This window comes from Nycticebus coucang, chromosome 24, assembly GCF_027406575.1.
Source record: "Nycticebus coucang isolate mNycCou1 chromosome 24, mNycCou1.pri, whole genome shotgun sequence".
NCBI lineage: Eukaryota > Metazoa > Chordata > Mammalia > Primates > Lorisidae > Nycticebus > Nycticebus coucang.
This window is the reverse complement of record NC_069803.1, coordinates 11,104,137-11,125,298: the sequence shown is the minus strand read 5'-3', so window position 1 is coordinate 11,125,298 and position 21,162 is coordinate 11,104,137. Positions and strand designations below refer to the sequence as shown.

Sequence of the window (21,162 nt, the reverse complement as noted above, 5' to 3'; positions counted from 1 at the left end):
CAGTTCCTAACTTGTTTCAAGGCTCTGAACTGTGAGAGACTTTCAGCTTTCTCTCATCTGCTAATTGCTACTCATCAATCTGCATTTTATCTGACAAAATTATATCAACATCTTTCATCTACTAATATCTCTGAACCCATGTCTTTTGTTTTCATGGGTTTATATCCATTCCCCTCACTTTTATATGAGTAGAATTTGAAGAGAAAGAAGAGCTAAATCTGCCATGTTTAACAAGAAAAGTTCATAATACATGATTTACCTCCAAATTACCTGTAAACCTTCTTGAATATATTAAATAAGGTTTCCTCTTTTGGAATTAGAATAATCTTTCACTCTCTATGAATTCTCCAAATAATTTAATGATTAAGAAAGTAGAAATATTTCCTTAATATTTCATAAGCCTTTTCATTAGATGCTAGACCAATATATTAGTGCTTTTATTGGGTAATAATATTTGAATCAGTTAATTAGGTTTTATTTCAATATTCTGAATAATTTGTTTTCCCCAGTAGAAAGTCCTTTGAATTTTAAAATACAGGGAATGTTTAAGATGTGACTCCTAGTTCTAACATTAAGAAAGGATCAAAACACACTATCTTAGTAAATGTTATCAGAATTAGATAAAAACTAAAAGTTTGTAAGCATTTACTCTGGGTATGCCTGGCTCCATCACTGTAAAATATTGGAACGGTCACTTGAAATGAAGTCTATAAACGCAAAATTTAATCTCAATAAAAACCACTGACTATGTGACCTTGAACAAAATGAACAGTTTTGACCTCAAGATTGAGATCTTTAAAATGAAGTTTAAACTAGTTGGCCTAATACTAATATTGAATGATTCTTTAACATTTATACATATATGGAAATGATTGGATATAGGTTTAGAACATAGATATGAATGGTGTGGTCCTTGTTCATAAGATGTTACAAACTTCAAAGGCAGAGTGAATATCAAATAACAAAAAAAGGTCTCTTAGGTTGTTGCCCATTCTTTAAAGTTTATTGTCTTCCAATTCTTCCATTTTAACAATCATAAAGTGAGTTGGGCATGGTGGCTCATGCCTGTATTCCTAGCCTTCTGGGAGGTTAAGGAGGAAGGATCACCTGAGCTCAGGAGTTCTAGACAAGCCTGAGCAAGAGTGAGACCCCATCTCTACTAAAAATAGAAAAATTAGCCTGGTGGCGCGGTGGTAGGCACCTGTAGTCCCAGTTACTCAGGAGGTGGAGGCAAGAGGATCTTTTGAGCCCAAGAGTTTGAGGTTGCTGTGAGCTATTGGGCCACTGCATTCTCCCCAGGGTGACAGAGTGAGACTCTGTCTCAAAATCATCATCATCATCATCATCATCATCTTCTTCTTCTTCTTCATCAAGTGGAGCTATATGGAGCTAAGGCCATATAATTTCCTTGTTCAAAAGTCTTATCATAATCCTTAGGGTGAACACCATCACTCCTTCTATTTATTCCTTAGGTACAGCCATTGCCAAAGATTTCCTAGTCCTCTAAAACATCACAAAGGATCGATAAATATTTATTGATTTGAACAGAATAGTAAACAGACCAAGATGATATAACTTCCTTTTAGTCCTGAAAACTTATTGCTTTGGTCTAATTTTGTTGTTGTTGCTTTCTAGACTGGCAGTAGCATTGCTCAGATTTGTAAGAAGACATTGTTTTCTGTTTTAAGAAGACACTTTATAGTGGGGGTCAGCATATGGAGATTAGAGAGCATAAAGATTTTACTATTAAAATGACTCTTAAGTAGTTGAAATATGAGCTATTTTATTGCTAAATTAGAGTCTTTCCCCAGTCCTTACAGGAAAAAATAATAATGAAAAGAGTTGTGGAATTTTAAATATTTCTCTCTTACATTTTCCATATCTTTTTGATAGCCACTTGTTTCTACCAAGATTCAAGTAAAGGATGAGTTTTAATTCACTGCAAAATTACCTTGTTTATCATTTTAGATTCTTTATCATATCTGGCTGCATGCCACTCACGGTGCGATTACTCTAGACATAAAGTCATCGTTAGAAGCAAGGGGAGGCAGAAAAGAGAAACCGTGGCGGTACCTAACTTGAGAAGAGACAAGCAGAGAGTGAGGAAACATAGTCAGGGAGAATTAGAGCCAGGAAGGAAAGAGGCAGACTGGGAAACATGTTTTGAACTGGAGGAGACAAGTTGCCACAGAAGGAAATCTGGCTTCAGAGAAGGATCTGTTTTAATATGCTTCTATTTGCTGTTTCATTAACTCAAGGATACTTGGCTTTCCACTGTTACTATGGAGGCCTAATAGGAAATACAAACATACTAGTACAAAACAAGAAATAACTTATTTAAATGGCAAGAAGCCTAGAAAAATCACTTCGTTCTTCCTACGATAAGCCTCATTTTCCATAATACTGGCTGGTGCACATGATATTTATTAAGAAAAAACTTAGGTGATGACATTACAGTGTCACATCAACACTGGAAATTAAATGATCAATGGGTAAAGTAAGAATGGCCAGCACATGGTAAATTCTATAATATTTTAGGTCACATTGATGAGACACTTGATAAGAACATGATTTGCTTTTAATCTGGCCCCATCGTTTGTTTGGAGTGAAGCTAGAAAACAAATAACATAATTTGCATAACGAAACCTTCGTGAGCAAATCGCTGTCATTCATCAGCTGTATCTGTGTACCATTTTGACTTACAGTTTAAATTCATTCAAGTTTTATTTCTTTCCTTACCCCAACTAAACAATGCTTTTGATTTATTTCTGCCGTTTGGTGTCATACAAAATAAAGTGTTCCACTAGGAGGAGAAGCCATTTGTCAAAGTAGAAGCTATAGTAAGTGAAACATTCTCTCTGATACGTTTTTAATTTGTTTTATTCCCATTTTGCTGTTGTAATTTTCCCACCTGCCACTGGAGATAAGGGGCTGTGTCATTCTTACGCCTCCTGCTGACTAAGGCCACATGCATGTTTTGTTAAGGAGGGGCCCCCTGTCATCAGTAGGAGGGACAGAAGTCTCATCAGGAAGGGAGACCCTGCAGTGGGATTCAAGAGAGAGGCATGAGCAGCCCTGAGTCACGTAACAAATGTTCCTGAGCACCTGTCTCATATTTATCCAACATTGTTGTCGGGGACGTGGGGAATTGGAAAAGAAGCGCAGGCCAGTGTTCTCGTCTGGGCTGATGAAATCTCATCCTAATTCAGGCTACTATGAATACTTCATGTGCATTCTGGATGTTCCTACCCGTTCCTTCCTACTGTGGCAGAAGTTTTTAATATAAGGTTCATGAACCCACAAGAGGCCCTTGGATAGAACGCAAGTGATCTGTAAAAAATTCCATCTTTTTAATAATTAATCACTAACTGAAATTTAGCAATTTCTTCAATTATATATGATGGTACAAACCTCAGTAGTATTAACAGTGTCTGTGACCTTGTCACCAATAGAAATCACAGATATTTTTACATCACAGTACAGTTGTTGTAGATATCTTAAAACACCATTTATGATGTATCATCACTTTTAAAGTATAGTAGCTGTTAGGCCTGCAGCTAGAGCTTGTTACTTAATGTATTTCCTATAGAAGCATGTCATTTTGTATATTTTTATAACTGTGTTTCAATGGGATAGGTATCTGTGTAATACAACCTATTTTCTTTTCTATATCAAAAACATTAGCCTGAGAAGTGTTTCATAGACTTACCAGTTGGCCAACATGTCAGCAACACACAAAATGGTAAAGAATCCCTGTGTATGATTATGAGAGTTGGTAAGTTCTTCACTCACTGCGCCTCTAATAGAAAAAGAAGAGGAAATAAATGGAAAGAATTTAAAATTAGGGGTTTAATTTCAAATGTTTGGTGGGATAGAGTTGTTGAAACACTAACATCATTGAGGGTTCTGAGTTATCAGAGGCTTTAGATTTTTCCCTTTATGTACTCATGGTGTCTGGTAATTCAGAGTTACTTGGTAACTGACCTTTATGTCTTTATAAGCCTTTTGGTCTGTTGTCACTTGCTAACCTTTTGTCTGATCTATTTTCTATCGTGACCTTGGAATGTGACTTTGCTTTCCCCACCTTACTCGTCACCATTGGCTGGATGGAGATGACGATGCCTCCTTCGTGGCTATGTGTTTTTGGGTGTGGGTTATGTTCCTGGCTCATTGTAAGGCCTTTAAAAATACCAAATGTTTTTACTTGAATGAGAATATATTTGCATGCAATTTGAAACTCTAAAGCCTTGCACAAATGTACAAATGCCATGAATTACTAATATAGATGTTACGCTTATAAGCATGTTGGGCAGTTGACAGATTTTTAAAAGAAACTCTTGTCCATCAACTAAAAATACCTGTGTAAGGGATGAAAAGCCTAAATAATATCAAAAGAAGCACCTGGTGGTCCTGTCCTGTCACTTAAGTGCCACTGCAGCCAGTATATTTTAGCTTTAGGTTCATTAACCCAGCTTCCCCCATGTGCAAGGAGTTTTATACTGGTTTTTACTAGTTACCACTTACCAGCATTTGTTGGTGGCATTGCTGCCCCCATGTCCAGCTGTTTGGAGGGCCTCAAGTATGAGAAATCGCCTCTCCAAGCCTCTTACTGTGCAGTCATCAGGCTGGGTGAGCAACATTTAAAGAACAAAAAGGCTTTGATGCAGATCAAAGTAAATATTTCCTTCTCTGCAAGAAGTTTCATAGCAATCCTTATTTTTTGTAAGCATCTACATACTGTGGCATTAACGCTGCTTTCTCTGTGTCCGTGTTCTGAGCTCAGCCCAACAACATACTGAGCGAAACAGGCTGTGATCTGTGTGTGTGTCAATAAGCTGCTTAGCCCCATCCCTGCTTACCCTAAAGCCTATGATCGATGGCCATCTTCAGTGACACCTCTGCGATTATTGCAGCCTTTGCAATTATTAGCTACTCTTTAAGACAAACAATGAAGCGAGGAAGGAAGACAGACAACAACTCTGGCTTAGTTTACTGACTTTATGAGATGAAGAAAGGCAAACACTTTAATCTTAAAGCAATCTAAAGACCCAGGAATTGGGAATAGGGAATGGTTAGCAGTAGTTCACACTAGGGAAAGAAGCTGACAACTTTGGTGTTTAGCCAGGTGTATGGAATGCAGAAAGCCCAAAATCATGTGTTAGTTTAAAAGAGTTGCGTTTTAATCCCTCACTGATTCCATGCAATTTAATGGCAGGGTTTTTTTTGGGAAAACCCAATACTATCTTAGACATTTATTGAACAATAAGGAATAAAAAAAAGATGTCCAGAAGGATAACAGACAACAAGAAGCACCCGGGAGACATTAATACAGGACCCCCCTGTTTTCCCCTCTGCCGTGAACTCTGGGTCACACAGCTTGGAGTCTGTGAACCATGCTGATGTGTAGTTCTTTTTAATATGGTTCATTTTTAGGTAGGTTATTGGTTTGGAGAGATGAAAATGAGAAGAGGAGATGTTATTGCGAAGGGCTGTATGGTTTTGATACAGAGAGAAACAGGCTGTTCATCTCATGACGTCCACAGGCTGTCAGTGGGACATGAGTAAGGTCTTCCTTTGGAGAGGAAGCACCTTCTGACAGTAACTGTGTCTTGACGGGGAACACAGTATATGAGTTATGAGTTTTGGCCTGTGAGCTGTAAAAGATGACTCAGAAAATACAGCCTTGGGAAACTAGCTGAGAAAACTTCTCTGGCAGCACTAAGCCATGGACAGACTCGGCTCATTTCTATTTTTGGTTCCTCCGGAGCTGTCCAGAATGACACCAGCCAGCCATCACCACCGTTTCTATTTGCTGCTGCTGCAGCGGGTTGACATCTCTTGTCTTCGTGAAAATGCGTGGGGCCGTTTAGATGAGCGGAGAGATGGGAAGGGAAAATTCGTACTTTGAGGTAACCCCTATGACAGTGACCAGAGGGGGGTTCAAACTGAACGTGGGTGGAGCAGACAGGCAGGACAGAGGATATTAGTGAAAGGAGAGAATGCGGTGGAATTTGAAAATATTTCTGAGGAGCCTTAAGCAGTGAACATTTCATGAATATAAGAAGACGAAGACAGAAAGTGTGTTTGATGAACAGGGGTTACATATAAAGAAGAAAAAAAGGGAAACAAATACACATTGCTTGAGACTAAGCTTGATCATAGTAGCATGTCAACTGGTTTTTATTAGTTACCACTTACCTGTTCTTATCATTTGCTCATTCTTCCAGGACTAGGAGAAAAACTACGTATCTAAGAAAGATTTTGAAAAATCTGTAAGGAACCAAGAGAGTAGAAATAACGGAATCGGAGATGTGTGTCAGGACTTACATAATTTTTTTTTCTTGATGACAAGGTTATTCATAAAATGGAAAATGCCATCTGAAATGCGATGTCATAGAAATAATGATTGTAGGATTTGCGTATTTAGATCCACAGGCTATTAGAGCTGGAAAAAGCCCTAAAGATCATTTACTCTACCTTTCATCTTAGAGATGAGAGCAGATGCTGGGAGTGTTGTTTTCAAAGTCATAAAGCCAATTAACAGCCACTCAGGAACTGAAGTGTAGGTATTCTAGTTCTTAGTCTTAGACTAAGAACCACAGCAATTTCTTTTCTTTCACGGTAAAAGTGATGATAAAATAAAGGTCATGTGGTATATTGACTGCCTTGAGGTCCATCAACAGATTACAGGCAAACATGTGACCAGAACCAGAGTCTCTTGGGTTTTGTTCAGAGCACCAGCTTACTTGATATGGCACCACCAGTGGTCTCATAGATTGTCTGGAATAACATGAAGATTGGTTGGCAGGAAGCCCACTGGGGAGTTCTCTTGAAAATAGCACCTATAGAACAGAAGGGAAGTGAGCAGTGGGGAAACTGGGCTGCACTGTGAACTATTGGAAGTCACAGGTGACCCCGGGAAAGCCTGAGGCTGGATGGCTATGCATGTTGTCATCAGTTGGGGAATCCGGTCTTTATCACCTCCATGATCAATCTGTATTTGCTGCACCCTGAGGCACTTCGCAGGGGGGGGGATGACAGCTGAGATTGGCAGCTGTCAGCACTTACAGAAGCTGGTAGAATGAGACCTTCATTCCTACAGGGCATCTTGGCAGCATACCAGTGAATATTTATCTTCTGCTTAGACTATTAGGATCCACTTCTTCATATAAATACTGACAAAAATCAATCTTCCAGGACCTCAGGGGTTCCTTTTCCTGGGGGAATCATGTAAGAATGAGGTTGACAGGATAAGATCGCATCCTGCTGGCACACTAGTTTCATGGCCTCAAATGATACTCACCACCTCTCTTCTCCCCTACCACTCTAGATTTCCTTCATTTCTAGATCTGCTGGTCTTGGTGCCTTATTTGGTGGCACGAACCTGACCATCCAAGCCTCTGGTCACCCTGCCCTCTTCAAGCCTTAGCTGCTCTTATTCATTTACCATCAAACTTAGGGAAGTAGATTGCGTGGATACCCACTATATTTCTTCCTGCTCCCTCATCGAATATAAGAATTCCTCCCACGATCAAGGGTATGGCTACTTCAAAGATGGTGAGTCTTTTTATTGTATGGTGGTCAGTTGGTATGAGGAGCCTAAAATGTCCAGGTGGAAAATGCCAAAGCTTATATTATAACTAGAATTTTTCTGTGTTCTCCAGTTTCCCCTTTTGGAAATTGAATTACAAGCTATCCAGCTCCTAGAGTTGCACATATGAGAGGCATAAATTGCCCAATGGTGACAAGTGAGATCACTCTTGCTTCCATAAATATCAGCTCCCAGACCCATGTATTCACCCACCCTGCGGCACAGCACCATACAGTGCAGCAATCATTGCTTTAGACTGTACGGTGTATCTTGGAGGGTGGAGCCTCCCACTGACAGGATCACCTTCAAGCTGGTGCTTCAGTGCTGCCCTCAAAAGGCCACTGCATGCTCTGTCAGGCCAGTGAGTTTTGGGTGGAGGGTATGTCACAGGACCAGTGATCTCATGGTTGGTGCCAGGTACCCTTTCCCGACCCTCCTTTGTTTAAAGTGGATTCCTTGGTCTGATGCCATATCATGGAGGATCCCATACAGGTAAATCAGTCTGTGAGTCCTCAGATGATGGTGCTGGCTGACATACTGTGGGTAGAAAAGTCAGACCCATACCCGGAACATGTGTTCCTTCCTATCAAAATGAATTACTGCCTCTTCCAGGCTGAAAGGTTCAATCACCAAGGCATTGTGAGGTCTCCTGTAGAGATGACAATTAGTGTTTTTCTCTATTTATAGCAGATCAAGCATCTGATGGGGCCGGTCATATGATCAGCCTTGGCAAGTGCAGGCAGTGCTGCTGAGCCCACGCACAGCTTCTAACCCTGACACTACGGGTATTGAATCCATGTTTCCACCGTGCTAGCCCTGGGGAGACTAATGACAGAGACTGGCGGATGTGATTTTGTTCTTCAGTGCCTCTTCCGAGGTAGGTGTTAACATTTGGTACAACGACCTTCGTTTTTCATTCCCAGTCCCACAGGTTAATGCAAATCTTTCTACGCCAGGTTCATGCCGCCAAAAAAGCCACCAAGACCAGCTTTTTCTCCCTGTCCTTTCAATTTTGACTCTTCATATCCCTTGACTTCCCAGTCCAGCCATTTGCCACTGTTCATGAATCCGGGTGCACGCTGACCTCAGGACACTTTCTTTTCTACACCAAGAACATCACCACATGTGCTGCTGTAAGCTCTGCCAGATTTCTCCTTGCCACTGTGTTAAGGGCCACCTTCAAGGCAGGCTGCAGTCTAGCTGCCATCCACCTCCACCTTGTACTCACACAACATCTGTGAACCAAACTTGATTTTTTTATTGATGCAAAATAATTGCACATATTTATGAGGTGATATATGTGATGTGTGATATTTTGATACATGCAACATGTAATGCAGGGTAACTAGATAGTCATCACCTCAAACACTTACCATTTTTGTGTGTTGGAATATTCTAAATCTTCTCTAGCTCTTTTGAAATACACAAGAAATTATTGTTAACTATAGTCTCCCTACTCTGCTACTGCACACTAGAACTTATTCCTTCTATCGAACTGTGTTTTTGTATCCATTAACAAACCTCTCTTCACCTTGCTCTTCCTCCTACCCTTCCAAACCTCTGGTAACTATTGTTCTAATCTGAAAACTCATGAGATCAACTTTTTCAGCTTTCACATGAGTAAGAGCATGATATATATGTCTTTCTGTGCCTGGCTTATTTTATTTAACATAATATCCTCCACTTCCCTCCATGTTGCTGCAAATAACATAATTTTGTTCATTTTTTTATGGCTAAAAAACATTCCATTGTGATTATAGTCCATATTTGCTTTGTCCATTCATTCAGTGATGGGCACTTAGGTTGTTGCTGTCTCTTAGTTGTGGTGAATAGCGCTACAATAAATACAAAGGTGCAGATATCACTTTGATACATTTATTTCCTTCTCTTATTTTTTTTTTGATGTATACCCAGCAGTGGAATTACTGAATCATATAGGATACCTATTTTTAGTTTTTGAGAAACTTTTATACTGTTTTCCATAGTGGCTGTACTAATTTACATTTCCAAAGTCAGTGCTAGTGTACTGACAGTCCCCTTTCCACATCCTTGAGATTTTTTTTTTTTTTGTCTTTAGAAAATAGCCATTTTAAGTGGAGTGAAATGGTATCTCCTTGTGGTTTTAATGCATTGCCCAGGTGATACTCATGTTGAGCGTTTTTCTATATACCTGTTGATCATCTGTACGTCATCATCTTTTGTGAAATGTCTATTCAGATAGATATTCAGATCGTTTTTTCAGCCTTTTAATTGAATTAATTGGATTTTTTTTGCTATTGAGTTGAGTTATTTATATATTCCTTGTATATTTATATTCCCTTGTCAGATGAATAATTTTCAAGTATTTTCTCCAAGTCCAAAGGTTGTTGGACTCTGTTGTCTTTCACTCTGTTGACTGTTTATTTTTTTTTTGCTGAGCAGAGGTTTTTTATTTTCACCTTGATGTAATCCATTTGTCTTATATTTACATTCATTGTGCTTTTATGGCCTTACTAAAAAAAAAAAAAAAAAAAATCTTTGCCCAAAGCAATTTTCTGAAACCCCAAACTTGGATTTTTTTTCTCTTCTTCTGTTAATTGTCCATAAGGGATCCCCATGAGTTAATACTCAAGAGCTACAACATCAATAGTTGATGACTTCAGAATCTCAGCCACCTGCTCACGTAGTCTTTCTTCTTATTATTTTTTTTTATTAAATCACAGCTGTGTACATTGATATGATCATGGGGCATCATTCACTAGCTTCACAGACCGTTTGACACCCTTTCATCATACTGGTTAAGATAGCCTTCCTGGCATTCTCTCAGTTACTGTGCCAAGACTCTTACATTCCACATTTACCAAGTTTCACATCCTTGTGCTAATGCTCGATCTTGGATGTACCACTTCTACCTCATGATGTACAGGCTGTGGATCTACCTGACAGCTTGACCACCATGACTGACAGATGTGGTCTGACCGCATCCCGCCCATCATCATAAACAGTTCAGGCCTTGTGGTTTTTGATGCTTATGATCAGGCATTGCATTTTTACCAGAATCCAGGAGCATACCAGAACTTGTTTTTCAAAGATGTATTGGCCGTAGATGGCATGGCCTTATTCCAGAACAGTAGGCATCCGTGTTGTTATTCTCCTAATGGGATTGCAATAAACACCACGTGGCATCTTTTCCCACCATGGATACTCTAAGGCTATGCCATCTTGGTGGGTTATGGTACTCAAGTGTCAGGGCCCCTGGCACCACAGTCTGAATTTCTTTTCCTGCTTTGGTCTTTACTTTAACCCTCCAGCCTTTCATGCCAACTGGCGTATGATTTGATGCTGGATTCTGGTCATGGAACATGCTGCCTTGAGAACATGGAAGTGCATACCAGGTGAGGTAAATCAAGTCCCATAGTTACTGACTGTAGAAAGTACAAGATGCAATAATTTGTCCTTTCTTTGCCCCAACATACCCAAGACCATGGGACTTCTGAAAATTTGTGGTATGCTCTGAATCTTTGAAGGGTTTATCACCAACCCTCTGGCGTGCATATATTTCATCTAGGTCTATGTTGTACCTCCCAGTTGTTTTTCATCTGGTCCAGTTGGCATGATATCTTAGATAAAGTGGACTGATGAGATTGTTGGGGGTATCCTAATCCACAAGGTCTCTTGGGCAATATTATGACAAAGCAGAAGAGTCAATATAGGTCTTGGGCAAGACTAGAAATATACGCCATTGTTCATTTCAAGTGAATGTGGGTTTTCTCTGATCTTTTCTGGTGTGGTTAGAAAATATTGTACTTGGCAGATTAATAGTCACATACCACGTGCTTGAGGTCTTAGTCATATGTGCTGGCACAGATGCCACATTTTGGGCTATGACTGTATAGTTGAGTTTGTGGTATCCACTGTTATTCTCCTGGACACATCATTTTTTAGGGTAAATTATGAATTAAATAGAGACAGCGAGTATTACCCCTGTATGCATTAGGTTTTTAATGGGGGTTATTTATGGCATCCTCCATGGAATACAGTAGCTTATTAGAGAGTGCTCTGTATAAAATATCTGTGGAAGACAAGAGAAGGAAGCAAGAAAAAATTGAGCTAGGATGAAAATCTCAGTGAATGATGTAGCTGACTCAGGGGAAGCCCATCAGAATGTAAACTGGCCTTTCAAAGTCGACCTGAGCTGAGTGAGGGCACCGGGACTTGATCATCTTGTGTTGACTGGCTGCAGGATGTCCAGGAGAGGTACATAACCTTGGGCAAGGCATTTCTCTTCAAGCAAGGCACTTCCAAAAAAGGGCTGATAGCTGAGGACTGTCTGCTGTAAGTACTTCTAGCAGCAGGGAGAATAGGTTCTTCATTCTTCTAAGTGAATCTGGGCAGTGTATCTCAGAATCCATTACCAAATCAAACGTGGGATCTCTCAGATATGTGATATGACTCTCAAAAGTGATATATTTCATGTTTTTTTTTTAAATTAGAGGCTTTTAGGGGCTTTTAGTATATGTAAAGTGAAGGATAACAAAGAAACAGGGATGGGGGAGAAAAGAAATGGCCTGCCCTACTCTGATTGCAGAAAGGTACCGCTAGCCATTAGCATACTGAGCAGACACCCAGTTCAGAGGAGAATGGTCTTTGTAGACTGATAAATGAGTCTAGAATAAACTACTTCCAAGAAATTTCCTAAATGTAGCTCAGTGTAGTGTAAACTAGTTGCCCCAGGCTGGCTTCTCTGTTTCACTGAGAAACAAGCAGAACTTCATATTATGAAACTAATTGCAATTGGAGTATCTTCTAGTACGTTCTTGAGAACCACAGGTATCCTATAAATTTGAATTTATCCATAATCAGTAATTATGTTCCTCTGTTTAAATATTCGATCTTGGACAAGTCTTGATGCAATTAAGGACATGAGTTTGATGTATATTGTTAGGCATAATGTCTTATTCAAAATATGGAAACATTAATGTACTCAGAAATTTCAAAAGTGACAACTTGTCTGAGAGGCCTTCTCTGACTTCCTCATTTATTTTATTTTATTTTATTTTTTGAGACAGAGTCTCACTATGTCGCCCTCAGTAGAGTGCAGTGGCATCACAGCTCACAGCGACCTCAAACTCTTGGGCTTAGGTGATTCTCTTGCCTCAGCCTCCGAGTAGCTGGGAATATAGATGCCCATCATAATGCGTGGCTGTTTTTTTGGTTGCAATTGTCATTGTTGTTGTAGCTGGCCCAGGCTGGGTTCGAACCTGCCAGCCTTGGTGCATGTGGCTGGCACTGTAACCACTGTGCTACGGACTCCAAGATGGACTTCCTCATTTAAAGTAGTGCCTGCCTCATTATTCTCAACTCCTTACCCCTTTTATCTTTGAATTTATCACTATCCAATATTTAATACACAATTTTAATGGAATAATTATATCTCCCATGTCTGCCTGGAATGTGTTTATGAGAGCATGGAATTTGTTTATTGCAATGTTGTAACACCTAGAAGGTCCTAAGCATATAGTAAGTGCTCAATAAATGTTGGCTGAAAGGATGGATCAGTGATTATATGAGTCATATCCAGTATGGTTAATACATTTCCCTACTCTTGGAAAAACATACTCAACCTTGTTAACATTAATGTCATTGATTGTGTTAAGAATTAATGGTTGCTGTCTATGGCCATACCACCTGGAACGCACCCAATCTTGTCTGATCTTGGAAACTAAGCAGGGTCAGGCGTGGGTAGTACTTGGATGGGAGACTGCCTGGGAATACCGGGTGCTGTAGGCTTTAATAAAGAAATAAATAAAAAATAATTTTAAAAAATTAAAAAAATAATTAATGGTTACTTTTGGTGAATTCAGAAGTAAAATTACTATAATTTTCCTCTGTGTCTCTATAATTTTGATTAGAAGAGTTAACTATAGTTAATACATACCTCATTAAACACTCCTACAGTATGAAAAGGCATCACATTTCTATTGTTCTGACTTGCGGCTTCTGGCACCACTAGTGATTCTACTGTAGAACTGACGACGATGATGATACTGGTGGTGTTAGTGACAACAGCTCATACTCACGGAGCAGTTTTTTCACTGCTAAGCATTGTGTGTTCATTAACTTCTGTGATGCTCAGTACAACTCCATGATGCTGATAAGAAAACTGAGACATGGAGGAGTACAACTCTAATTATCCAACGCTAATGCACCTGGCAGGCTGCGGAACCAGCAATTCGATCTGTAGTGAGACCTACACCAAAGCCCACAATGTTAACTATGATGACATTCTGGGGCAGTGGCAAGGAAAGGGAGGCTGAGGGAGGCAATGCCATTTGAAGGAAGATGAATCCCACACACCTCTTTCAAAATTGTGGGTGGGGAAAATGGGAGAATGTTTGAGTAGTCCAGAAACATCATTTGCACGTAAGTAACTAGAAAGCAAAAAGAAAAATGGCAAGGTCAGAACATAGTTTGGAAGTTCATGGGAGCAGAGGAGGAGGTCCCCTTTTTCTAGGTGGACAGTGTAGGATTATACAAGAGGTTATGGTTTAGCTCAGTCCGAGAAGGGGAGGAAGGACCTACCAGATAGAAGTGACAACAATATACACATCCTGTCAGAAGTCCAGTGTGTAATGTGTCTAAATAATGTGGTGCAAAGTGTAGTGCTTAGTAAAACTTCACTCTCTAGGAAGGATGCTGCAGTCTATTCTCTACAAGCTACCTCTAGTACATAGTGGTGTGCAGCATATGTGAACATGCATATTCACTACTTCCTGGTATCACATACACTATTCTCTAAACGGTAGACAGCAGTAAATTGGAAAAAATTAGATTAGTAAAACTCATCACCCTAAAAAGAAACACACTGAGAGTAGAATTTCTGTAAGTTGACCACCCAAGGGACTGTAACCATCTGACCAACATGCAGAGGTGGTCAACCTAAGGCCCTAGGCCTGCTGTGCTGATACGTACATGTGGTGCATGTCTGGTCTGTAAAAATGAGGTCAGCTTAAGGAGGTGGCCAGTGTAGGGAGGTGGCCAACTATGGAGGTTCTACTGTATTTCAAAGTTTTATCAAATTAAAAATTGTGTAACGGTAGTGATACTTTGCTCCTCCAACAACTCATATTCCTCCTACCCTTTACCTGTACTCACCAGTTATTTATATTTTCCATATATGCTTTATTGTATGTATATACATAATCACTATTATAGCTAAGTCACTAGATCATGTAAGAGTAAGTTTCAGACTAAATGACTTTTTATCATAAACTATTTCAGCATGCATTTTCTAAGGACATTTTTATTTTTACCTGACTTGCCACAATATAATTACTCAATTCACACAATTTAGCACTGATACAATGTTATCATCTAATATACAACCCATATTCAAATTTTATCAATTATCCAGTAATATCTTTGTTACATCCTAGGAAACAATTTTTCCCCTGTGTAGGATCCAATATTACACATGGCATTTAATTCATATTGCTTCAATCTTCTGTAATTTAGAAGATTTCCTCCGTCTTTTTTGCCTTCATACATTAACATTTTGAAATGTACAGGCCAGTTGCTTTGTAAAATAAGCCTTAGCTTGGATGTGTCGGTTTCCTCATGGAGATTCAAGTTGCTCATTTTTGTTAGCAACTCTACGTATGTGATGTGCATCTCTTTGCATCACATCAAAGGTGTCAATTTGTACCATTGGTGAGGTTAACATTGATCAATAGATAAAGGTTGTTATCTACCAGGATTCTCTATTTTAAACACATTATTTTCCCTTTAAAACCAAATAAACTCAGGCAGCGCCTGTGACTCAGTCGGTAAGGCGCCGGCCCCATATACCAAGGGTGGCGGGTTCAAACCCAGCCCTGGCTGAACTGCAACCAAAAAATAGCCGGGCGTTGTGGCGGGCGCCTGTAGTCCCAACTACTCGGGAGGCTGAGGCAAGAGAATCGCTTAAGCCCAGGAGTTGGAGGTTGCTGTGAGCTGTGTGATGCCATGGCACTCTACCGAGGGCCATAAAGTGAGACTCTGTCTCTACAAAAAAAAAAAAAAACAAAAAACAAATAAACTCTAGGTAGCTACTTTGGAAGCGTGTAAGTATCCAGATTGGCATCCATCAATTATTCTTGGTTGAATCATGAAAATATGATTATAAGTTTTCTGCTGCTTCTTTGATTCTTTCGATATTTCTTTTTTGGCATGTCTCCTGCCATTTTTTTGAGCAATTTCTTACTTTCTAGAATGGTGAAATATTCCCAGCTCATCTTGTACTTTGTCTCTCTGTTCTTAGAATCATACATTTCTCCAAGTAGTCCAAGTTTAATTAGTAGATAATGGTATTTTTGAATCAAGATTTGGGTGCCTAACTTGCTCATTGCTACTGTGGTGTCACTGCACATACAACAGTCCTCCCTATCCACAGAGAAATGTTCCAAAAACCCCTAATAGATGCCTGGGACAGAGGCATCTAATTGCTGAACCCAACAGCTTTCATTGGAACATGCTCTGTTCTTGTTTCCCACCATGAATCTAATGCCTTTTCCATCTCACCTAAGCACTTACATACTATGGCTATAGGTTTTGTAGTTTGCAGGGTGACTGCAAACTGATATAAATTTCTTTTTCCTTCTTTTTTTTTTTTTTTTGAGACAGAGCCTCAAGCTGTCGCCCTGGGTAGAGTGCTATAGCATCACAACTCACAGCAACCTCCAACTCCTGGGCTCAAGCGATTCTCCTGCCTCTGCCTTCCAAGTAGCTGGGACTACAGGTGTTTTTTGGGTGCAGCCGTCATGGTTGTTTTGCGGGCCCAGGCTGGATTCGAACTCGCCAGCTCAGGAGTATGTGGCTGGTGTCTTAGCCGCTTGAGCCATAGGCACCGAGCCTTCCTTTTCCTTCTTCACAATCACACAGATAGAAGACTTGTTCTTACTGTAGATCTTGGCAACTACAGCAGAAGATTGTTTTTTCTTTCCTTGAGAACTTTTACCTTTTCACTTAAAGGAAACCCTTGGCTTCTCTTTGGTGGAGCCACGTTACCAGCATCACTACTCTTGTGATTTGGGGCCATTATTAAGCAAACTAAGGGGGACTTGAACACAGCAGTGGGGAGAACCGAGATAATTATTCAGTGAACAGTCTGAAAACCGAGATAGTTACTGAGTGACTGACAGGTGGGGAGTGTAGACTGGGTGGAGAAGCTGGGCGCAGGGAGGAGTCACATCCCAGCTGGAACAGAGCGGTGCAAGATTCCTCATGGAACTCAGAATGGCACAAAATTTAAAACTATGAATGTTTACTTCTAGAAGTTTTCATTTGAAATTTGACCTTGGGTAACTGAAACCATGGCAAGCAAAACTATAAGAAGGGACAACTGTACATACATTTTAGGGCTGCCGTATGAGACACGTCTTACTGAACAGCAACCAAGAGAGCCTTTAAGGTTGGAGCATATCTATCAAGTATGAAGAGCTAAAACCTAGTTGAAGTCATAATTTAAAAAATTATTATAACTATATCTATAAATGACTGCATAATCCTTTAAAGTCTTCTGAAGATTAGCAGTCAAGTCTCATGAGCAGTTATTTGGTAACCTAGATACTGTATCCTTGGATTTCTGAGATTAGGTTCTAAAGAACTAAATCCTTTTGATTTGGTAAGAATATTCTAACTCTGGAATGGTATCAAAGTTAGTACTGCCATAATCCTAAGCAATATTTAAGGAAATATAGAAATAACAAAGAAAATAAATCAAGCATGTGTTGTTAATGTTCTAGAAAACGGATGTCCAACCCATGGTCTGCAGGCCACACGCAGCCCAGGACAGCTATGAATGTGGCCCATTGCAAAACTGTAAACTTACTCACAATATTATGAGATTTCTTTTTTTTTTGGAGGAACTCAATTGCATAGTTCTTGAGCACTAACTTTGTAGATGACAATGTTGCATTGTAATGTCACGTGAAATAAACAATCCTTCACTGTCTCTGTTTGTACATGTGTGTGGCTTCGGTTTACCGAGGTGTGTGGGTTCCAGTGTTCTGACTTCAAGTGCAGTCAAGTTGACACCATCAGACATTCCAAGTCCTCATGGTGACTCAGCAAGGCAGCAGTTAGTAAAATTTCAACTTACCATCGATACATTAGGCATTTAATGTTATTTAGAAGCCAGGTGAGCATTCTTATTTGAGTATTAAGGAACTTCTACACCTCAGCAGCACCTCACACATCACCCACTACACTTTACAATCTGCTCCCCCACCTCAGCAGCTGGTGTGTGGAGGGGCCTACACCTTGCTTTCTATTTTTCTGTCAATTACTTTTCATAATAAAAGTAAATATAGTCCCTTATCTATTTTTTTAATCCCAGCATGGCTTTCACCACATCTTAAAACAAAACGGAACCCCCAAAAGAAATTACGGGTGAAGAAATATTATTAATGAAAAATGGACAGGTGACTACTTTTTTTGTTGAGGTGAATAATAAGGCACTCTGCTTAATTTGTAGGGAATTTGTACAAGTTTTCAAAGACCATAAGTTGAAAAGGCTTTATATGTTAAAACATGCTGCCAAACTTGATCTGCATGAAGGATTGTGTCATAAGGACAAAATAGTGGAACTTTAAAAAGTCTATCTTCTCAACATTCTTTTAAAATGTTGGGTAGTGCCTGTGGCTCAAGGAGTAGGGCACCGGCCCCATATACTGGAGGTGGTATGTGACAGGTCCTGGCCAAAAAAAAAAAGAAAGAACTGTAAAAATAAACTCTATTAAAAAATGTTTTTAAAAATTGCAACTCAGATGGATTCCAGTCTAAAATTTAGTTATATGGTAGCATATTTAATAGCAAAAATATAAAAACTATTTACTGAGGGTGAGGTTATTAAGCAATATATGGAAAGCATGGCAGATTTAATTTGTCCTGAAAAATAGGGGACTATTTCGATCAGTTTGTCTTGCTAGACTATAGTCAGGAGAATTGAAGAAACTAGAAAATCTATCCAAAGAAGTTTTGGAGAGTAAAGCTGCTAATTTTTAATTTTATGCTTTGGCAATGAAGGACAGCCTTGATGCTACAAATATGGCTCAACTTGCCATTTTTATTAGAGGTATTGATGACAAATGTAATGTCACTGAACAAATCGCTTCTTTAGTGCCATTAAGAGACACAGCTAAATCATAAGATTTATACAGGGCTATACATGGTGACTCATGTCTATAACCCTAGCACTCTGGGGGGCCAAGGCAGGTGGATTGCTTGAGCTCATGAGTTCAAGACAAGCCTGAGCAAAAGCAAGACCCCATCTCTACTAAAAATAGAAAAAAAACTAGCTGGACATTGTGGTGGGCACCATAGTCCCAGCTACTTGGGAGGCTGAGACAAGAGGATTGCTCGAGCCCAGGATTTTGAGGTTGCTGTGAACTATGATGCTATGGCATTCTAGCTTGGAGGAAAGAGTGAGATTCTGTCTCCAAAATAAAAAGAAAAACAAAAGCAATGACAATAACAACAAAAAGATTTACAAAAAAGTAGTAAAAAATATGTTGAAGCAGTTTTCTCTCCCTTCTCCATTGTCAACATATCTGGTATAGTTATTGATAGTCCCCAGTGCTGGTAGGTAAAAGAGAGAGACTTGAAAAATTAATAGAAAAAATGAAAAAGAAAAATTAATTGAGGACAATCCAATTGCCACCCAAAATTCATGTCTGGACCATTGCATAGTATCTCAAAATAACTTACGTGCAAAAAAATAGATAACATCATGCAAATTGTCATCAAGACTGTGCATATATTGATAAGAGCATTCTTAAGAGAATTTCTTAAGAGCCAAGTGATTGAAACATCACCAATTCCAGAAGTTTCTTAAAGGTACTGATGTTTGTTAATCAGTTACATTAAGCATTTCACATTGTATATCAAATCAGCACGTTGTACCCCATAAATACATTAATATACATAGTTATGATTTAATAAATAATAAAAAAGTACTGATGTTGTCTATGGTGACATTGTTTAATTTTCAGAAGTAAGATGGCTAACTAAGGCCAAATGCTGAAAAGATTTTACAGTTCGCAACATGTTACCAAGTCACTTGTGATATCAAAACCCAAATTTGTGCCAGAACTTGAGGATGAAAACTGGCTTGCAGATTTATCATTTTTAGTGGCTTTAACTGCTGATTTGAATGAGTTAAACATGCGTTGATGTGAAAACCAACTTATCAATATATGCACAATGTTTCAAATCATGACGGCACTCCAAAGGAAACTGAAATTATGGCAAGTTCAAATTAAGGCAAAATTATGATACATTGACTAAGCACAGTCCTGTGACCAGTGAAAACTATGCAGCCTTACTTTTTGATTTGATATAAGAATTTGAAAATAGATTTGAAGATTTCTGGGAAAATAATCAATATTTTGGTGCATTTGTGACTCCATTTTCAGTTCACATAAATATGTTAGCTGCCCTCCCCCAACTAATTTTCAATGGAATGCACAGGGCTGCAATCTGGCATTCAGTTTAAAGAAAGAAAAATTTGATCGTATCTCTTTGCTGGACTTTTTAGCAAAAGGGGACTCTGGGACTCTTAGCTTCCCAGAGCAATATCCCTCCCTTTACAAATCACACCATATTCATGTCATTGTCTCCCCCCCCACCCCCCCCACCCCGCACCTACATTTGTGAGCAACTCTCTTCAAGAATGAAACACATCAAGAACAAAATTAGAAACAAAATATCTGAGGAGCACCTTGAGAACTCTCTGAGAATTGCAGCTCCTTCCATCAGACCAGATACTGATGCATTAGATTCTCAAATACAATGTCAAATATCCCACTAGTTTTATGTTGACTACTTTTATTATAAAAAAAATCAAAAAACCAAAGACATTTTATTACTTAGATATGTACTTTTCCTATATTAGTGATTGCAAACTTGGGACATGTTCAGGGATTTTAAAAGACCCTCTGAATGGGGGGCTGCATAATTAGAATTTTTATGTGGGGACTTTTTTGCTTTCCTGTGCTGATGAATATCACAAAAACTATGCATGGAGCGTTTGGCTTTTCTGCCCATCGGCTTTGTTTATGTTTGTGTACTTAACGTGTAGCCCAAGATAACTCTTCTTCCAATGTGGCCCAGAGAAGCTAAAAGGTTGGAGACCCCTGTTCTAGAACAGCTTAAATCTGGGGATTATGAAACATTTTGAAAACAATGCATGTTTTGTTTACTAATGAAGGGTTTAGAGTGTTCAAAGGAACCACCAAGTCCATCCTAAATCATTAAATCTATTCTAAATTGTTTAAGGAGATTTAATTAATTACATACATAATAACTATTAAAATATTTAAGAAAAGTTAACTGAAAATGTTATTGGTGATGCTTTTAACAAATTGAACATCTAAGAATAGTATCAAAGTATCAAAGAACATCTAAGAATAGTATCAAAGAATGAGTGTTTTCCATGTACAAAATCTAAAAGATTGAGGGATGGCTATGTGGCCCCTGACATGGCATCTGAGCAGATCACCATAATATCCTTTACAATCACTATTTGGGGTTTCCCTTGTAAGGTCAAATAAATG

The 21,162-nt window shown here is 39.1% G+C and overlaps 1 pseudogene; it reads left to right on the top strand.

Moving 5' to 3' along the window:
- Window positions 1-13,241: 13,241 nt before the first annotated feature.
- Window positions 13,242-13,360, top strand: LOC128576592 (uncharacterized; annotated as a pseudogene).
- The last annotated feature ends 7,802 nt before the right edge of the window (window positions 13,361-21,162 follow it).